We start from the raw sequence: 7337 nt of genomic DNA, 5'->3' as shown, positions 1-7337 counted from the left end.
CCAAGCGGCCCTGCTCTGAGCCCGACCAGGGGCTGCACCTAGGGATTGGGCCTGCCCTCTGCCACCCAGGAGCAGGCCTAAGCCAGCAGGGCATTATGTCCCGAGGGGTCCCAGACTGCAAGAGGGCACACGCCGTGCTGAGGGACCCCCCTCCCCACCGGGTACACAAATTTTTGTGCACCGGGCCTCTAGTAGAGTATAATAAACTGGAATGCACCATCACCTAGTTTCAACAGTTATTAAATATGGATGATCTTATTCCACCTACACCTGACTCATTCCCCATTTTCTGATTGTTTTGAAGTAAATCCTATATATACAAAAACCTAAGTGACCATTTGACTGTTTGACCAGTAGTTATGACACCCACTGACCACCACGGGGCAGATGCTCAACACAGGCATGGAAACATGGAACAGACTGAATGTCAGAGGGAAGGGGGGAGAGGAGAGGTCAGGAAGAGATTAACCAAAGATCTTATATGCATACTAGAGGCCCAGTGCACAGATTCGTGCACTGGTGGGGGGTCCCTCAGCCTGGCCTGCAGGGATTGGGCTGAAACCAGCTCTCCAACATCCCCAAGGGATCCCAGATTGCAAGAGGGTGCAGGCCAGAATGAGGGACCCCACCAGTACATAAATCCATGCACTGGGCCTCTAGTATTGTCCATAAATATTTAGCATCTATCTCTAAAAAGTAAAGACCAATTTTTTTTGGACAAAGCCATTTATTATAATTATACCTACAATAATCCTTTAATATCAAAACATCCAATTAGAGTTCATATTTCCCCAATTGCCTTTTGTTCTTCCTTATTTTTTACAATTAGTTTCTTTGAAACAGCACCCAAATAAAGTTGGGATTGTAATTGGTTGATATGTCTCTTAGATCTCTTCTAAACTGTAGGTTTCCCTCTCCCTCATTTTATTTATTTTGCCTTGAAAAAAAGTTATTTTATAAACCAAGTCTTTTGTCCTACACCACATGACTGAATTTTAAGGCTACTTTCATGAAGCTTTTACAGCAATCAGTTGTCGGCCAGAGCATCAGAACACACCCAGCACAAGTGGTTAAGAGCAAGAATTCTAGAGCCTGACTGCCTGGGTTCATATCACTGCTCTGCCCCTTATTAGCCACATTAGAGGCCCGATGCACAAAATTCATGCAAGGGGCCCGGCCCTCGCAGCCACAGCGGCGGCTGCCTCAGCTTTGTCCGGAAGGTCGTCTGGAAGGCCATCCAGAGGACGTCCGGAAGGTCGTTTGGCTGTCCAGTCTAATTAGCACATTATGCTTTTATTATCATACATGACTTAACCTCTCTGGCCTCAGTTTCTCATCTTTAAAATGAGGGTGACAACAGTACCTATCTCATTGGATTACTGAGGATCAAATGGCCTAATGGATGTGCAATAATTAAAACAGTGATGCTTAGAATACAGTAAATGATACTTTCTACAAAAGAGGAAGTTGAGGGGCAGGAAAGCTGATTTATCCCACTGGTTTAGTATTTTCAAACCACTGATAAACGAAGGCTCTCATGTAGCGGGTATCACTCTGACCCTGACCATCCTGTTGTTAAAGCACTAGGAGAACTTTAGGAACCTTCCCAGGCCTCAGTCTCCTGATCTGAAAACTGGGAGAGTTGGAGATGTGTCTAAGGGGCCTGAGATCCCTCTCAGGAGAAATTCCAGCAGAAGATGCACTAGCAAGCTTTGCAAGGGAGTCATCCAGGCCACTACAGAGCAGCACCTCCAATCAGTACTGACCACAGAACCTTTAGATTCCCTGAAAAGGTGTCTGCCCCATCCTGCCAATGGAGAACCCTAAGCCACCCCAGGCCCCCAGGAGATAAGCCTCACAGCGCCAGCCGCTACTTCCTTAGCCTGACTCAGAGTCCAGACCTGGTCCCCTCCACTCCCCTGAGAACCTGACTCATGGAGGCCCTAATGGCAGCTTCCCACATGACTCACTGAGGCCAGCGTGTGATGGGAATGCCTCTCCCAGGCAGGCAGTTTCTGCAGCAGGAGAGTAGCCTCATTAGACGTGACTGTAGTTGGCCTTTGCTTCTCCAAGCCCTGGCAGCGAAATGGGACCTTCATCCCACAGAGGTGAGCAGGGCGAGATGAGGTGATCCATTCCTCAGGCAGACATCCAGTGGGGCCCTGCGGATGTGGAAGGCCATTCTGCAGAGCGACGCTCTAAGCTGCAGATGGACAGCTAGGACAGTCCAGCCTTTCTGAGCATTGCTGGCTGTGGTTTTTCCCTCTCAGGGTGCTTGATTCCATTTCAATTAATACAGGAGGATGATTTATATTATCTCAATTTGAGCATCTAAGAATAAACTACTTACCCAAAACCACTTTTACTGTATCCAAACCCAGTAGCTTCAGCGTTTGTGCTCCCTGAAATTCTAAACACATTTTTAAACCACTAGGAAGGAGGGCAAGAGAGACATAAGGGAACAAAACAAGAAGGTCCCTATGAGAGTCTCCCCAAAATACAGGTGTTCAGCCTCCGCTGAAAAGACAGGCTTTTTGAAATGGGTGGGGGGTGCTACACTCCTCATGAGACATGTGTGAGGCAGTTCAATGCTCACAAACACGCCGAAAATTCCTGAAGTCACATCACATATCTGTGGTCAGGGAGCACTGGGCTATGGCCTGCATTTGCCACAAACACCCAGACTTTTATTTGAGAAGAATTTGGTTTATTAAGTCTCTTTGTACATACTTGTGTCCTAAACCTGCAGAGCAGCATGTATATAGGTGAAAGTGAGAGAGAGAAAGAGAGAGAGAGTGTGTGTGTGTGTGTGCGCGCGCATTGGTCAGGTTCTCTAGAGAAAGAGAATAGCATGTATAGATAAAGAGGGGGACATTTATCTTAAGGAATTTGTTCATGTGATTATGGAGGTTGGCAAGTTCAAAATCTGCAGATCCAAAAAGTCTGCCAGTCTGGAAACCTAAGGAAGAGCTGGTGATGCAGTTCAAGTCTGGAGGCTATTTGCTCAGCTCCTTCTTGCTCTTGCTCAGAGGACATCAATGTTTTGTTCTATTCAGGCCTTCCACTGATTAGATGAGGCCCACCCCTGTTATTCAGGGCAATCTGCTTTACACACAATTCACCAATTTAAATGTTACTCTCATGCCAAAGCATCCTCACAGAAACATTCAGAATAATATTTGACCCACTGTCTGGGTACCATATCTCAGCCAAGTTGACACACAAAACTAACCATCATAAAGTGCAAGTGGGCCCTAACCGGTTTGGCTCAGTGGATAGAACGTCGGCCTGTGGAATGGAGGGTCCCAGGTTCGATTCTGGTCAAGGGCATGTACCTTGGTTGCGGGCACATCCTCAGTAGTGGGTGTGCAGGAGGCAGCTAATTGATGTTTCTCTCTCATTGATGGTTCTAACTCTCTATCCCTCTCCCTTCCTCTCCGTAAAATCAATAAAATATATATTTTTTTTAAAAAGTGCAAGTGGGAGGAAAAAGAAAGGTGATAACATTTCCCGGAGCTCAGATCCAAACAGCAGTGTGGCAGAGATCTGCAGACCCTGGGTAGAGCCACCTTCCTGCCCTCCTGTTCTCTCCTCACAGGTAGTTGCCAGACAACAAGGTGCATGAGCTCATGTGCACACGCAGAGGCCCTTCGCCTTCCTCCCGGCTCCCCAGGCATTCCTCTATCCATGCACTCCAGACTACCTACTGAGTGCCTATGTGCAGGGCACTGAGGCCACCGCTGTAACTGAGACTCAGCTCTTCTGTGCACTTAACAATGGTTAAAATGATCATTTTTGTGTTGTCTATTTTATCACAATTTAAAATATTTAAAAATACTTAGTTCTTGCCATCAAGGATCTCAAAGTCCAGAGAGAGGACAGATACAAAGCTCACTGTTAATGTAGGGGCTCACCCATGGTAAGAGAGGGCAAGCAGAGAGCCCAGAGCCCACGCGGGTCAGGAGAACCTGCGCTCGCTCACCTGCTCACCTCATCCTTCCGTCCCCTGTGAGCAAAGCTGCGCTGGACATAAGAATCTCCTGGCACAGCCAGTTCCCTCTTGTTGTCCAGAAATGACAGTCTCACTTCTCTAGTCCTGCAATTCCACGGAACAGGTCCTCAGACTAATAACTTGTCTCAAGTTGTAAAGTTTGTTAGTATTTATTCGCTAAAGTGTCAATTTTTATTGGTGGAAAGAGCAATATTATAGTAACATTTTTAAAATTCAACCATAATCTCAACATCTGACCACACCCAACCACAGCAGTCAAATCCGCAGACCAAAAATCTTGGTGCAATCCATGACTCCCCTATGTCTCCCACACCCTACTTCCAATTCACCAGGAAATCCTGTCAATTCTACCTTCAAAATATGTCCAGAATCTCCCTATCCCACACCTCCGCCGCTACCTCCCCAATCTGAGTCATCCTCCTCTCCCCCTACACTACTGCTGTAGTCTTATAACTGGGCTGCCTGCTTCCACCCTTGCCCCCAACAATCTGTTCTCCACACAGTGGCTAAGTTGTCCTTTCAAAATGTAAGGTCATGCCATGCCTCTGCAAAATCCTCCAATGGCTTCACATAATGACCCATTACCCCATGACCTCACCCTGGTACTGTCCCCCTTGAATCACTGTGCCAAGTTACAACCACCTCTTTGCTGTCGTATGTTACATGCCAAGCCTACTCCTGCCTCAGGACCTTTGCACTGGCTATACCCTCTGCCCAAAACACTCTTCCCCCATAGAGTCACATGAATAACGTCCCCACTTCCCTCAAGCCCTTGTTCAAACATCATCTTCTACTTAAAGGTGCAACACTCACCCACACCTTTTACCCTGATTATCTTTTATTTTTCCATAGCACATATTACAGAATGTCCTCACATTCTCACATATCCTAACATATTGTACAATTTACTCCTTTGTTACAATTATTGTTTACTCTCTGTCTCCATCCCACTGAATGATAATGCACTAGGACAGGTATTTTTTTGTCTATTTTGCTCACCTGGCATAGTGTCTGGCACACAGTTAAATAAATAGTTGTTGAATGAATAATGAAAACAAAGTACACATTCACAAAGCAGCACCCCCAGTCCCAGGCTCCCGCTTCTCTGGGCTCCAAACCTGAGAGGAGGACGTGAGGGACTTTTCTCTAAAATGATCAGAAAGCCTCCGCAGGCTAGCATTTCCTCTGTGATGAAACATGTCACTACAGGACATCGGAAGCTTTTCATCAGGGCAACCTAGACATGGATACTGGACTGAATGAGAGCAGTGAATAGCTCCATCTAGGTTGACATTTCGTTGGAACAAGGTCATATGCCAAGTGCTGGCTGAATCACATGACCCTTCAGTCACCACCAACAAGTTCCCAAAAAAAACCAGCAATATAAATATTACTATATTTGTAACAATCCCAGGCATTTATACTAATAAAAGGGTAATATGCATATTAACTGTCATTCCACAACAAAGATGGCAGCACCCATAGCCACAAAGATGGCGGCGCTGGCCGGATCCACAGAGCCAGCTGGAGTGGGCAGGACACTTGGCTTCCTTTGGGTGGGATGCTTGGCTTCCTTCGTTGCCCTAGCGACAAAGGAAGCCAAGCCTCCCGCAAGCCCTGGCCGGCCACTGAGAGACGGCCTCTGGGCGGCAGCCACTGAGCCTGCGGGAGGTGGCTCCAGCCCAGAGCCAAGGTGGGAGGCGGCAGCCAGAGCGAAGGCCAGGGTCCCAGGTGCTGGAGGGAAGCCAGTGCTGGCAGCCAGGGAAAGTAAGGCCTAGTCTTGCACAAATCCTCGTGCATCGGGCCTCTAGTTTAGTAATAAAAAGTTGTTCTTTTTTTGTTTTTTACAGGAACATCAATTGGCCTTTGCCTGTTAACAGGCATTCTGTGTAAGTGAGAGATTGAGAAGGAGACATCCTAGATGGGAAGGTCACGTGACACTGTGGGTGTAATAGACACAAATCAGTTCAGCTCCTTGGCCAACATCCCCTGTGGCCCAGTCTCTGTTGCCCCTATCTCTCTTCTTCTAGTATTGATTCCTCTCTCCCTTCCCCAGCCACAAGCTTAGCCAAACAGAGCTCCTCCTTGGGTCATTTCTAAATGGTGCTGGTAGGGTAGAGCTTCTTTCTTTACAGATTGTTAAGCCACATGGGCATAAAACAAAGTTCAATTAAAATAAGAATATAGATTCATTAAGGAATTAGTAAATGAATGAATGGATTTTTTAAAGCAAAGTAAATATATCTAATTAGAAGAAAAACATAAATTTTGGATCCAGAAAAATCTCAGCTCTGAATCCCAGCCTCAATATCTGAGTCTTTGGGAAAGAAGTGTAACTACTGTTAGTTCTCTATCACCTCCTCATAAAGTTGTTGTTAGAAAAACCTAACACCAACCGGCCATATGGGCCTTTCCCCTTAACACATTGAACCAACAACAGTGACCCAAAGCCACTGCAGCATTTTTGACATTGGGATTATGGAAATTTGCATCTCACTGATCAATCTTCAACTAAATGACAAAGTTATGATTTGTGGATTTTTAAAGTATATGACTGAAAAGATACTTTTATCAAAGTTACCACATTTAAAATAAGCTTTCAGAAATATTTCCTTTTTTGAGTTAAAAAATTTTGCAAATTAATTTGCTAACCTAACGATCTCACAACAGCTCATTGAGTTTATATTTTGTTGAACACTTGGTTTCACTTTATATATGTCAGGTAAATAAATAAAATATGGCAAGAATTACTCTATACACCAACAGCAAAGAAATAAGTAAGAATTTTCTGTCAAATAAAAATTTTTAAATGTCCCTTTTAAAGTTTTGCTCCTTTCTTTTATGAATTTCAGGGCAATAGATGCAAATGAGAAAAATATTCCATTTGCTTTTGTCCTTTATTTTCATCAATATGTAAATTGGAAGATATTTAGAAATCCAATACAGAAAAGAAAGGAGATCAGAAGAAATAATACAAATGTCCTTCACCTAAAAGTTTGGTTAAATAATTTAAAATAAATCCATAAAATGGAACTGGGCAGTAGATAAAGAGATTACATGGATCTGATTTTACTGGCAAGGCAGTGTGTTACCACTGCAGGGGCAAAATAGCATCTGTAATATACACCCGGGGATGGAAAATTACAGATTCTGTGCTCTGCTTCATAGCCTCCTGTACTTCCTCTCTCTTACCCCTCAAGATCCTTTATTATTATTCCTTAGTTAATATTTAATGTCCCTGCCAGACTGTATGCTCGATGATAGCAGGAACCCTGTCTTTAGCCCAGCACCTAGGGCACATCATGTGTGGTCAACAGACCTGCTG

Source organism: Myotis davidii, unplaced genomic scaffold, assembly GCF_000327345.1.
Source record: "Myotis davidii unplaced genomic scaffold, ASM32734v1 scaffold892, whole genome shotgun sequence".
Classification (NCBI taxonomy): Eukaryota; Metazoa; Chordata; class Mammalia; order Chiroptera; family Vespertilionidae; genus Myotis; species Myotis davidii.
Note: the sequence above shows the minus strand (reverse complement) of the source record.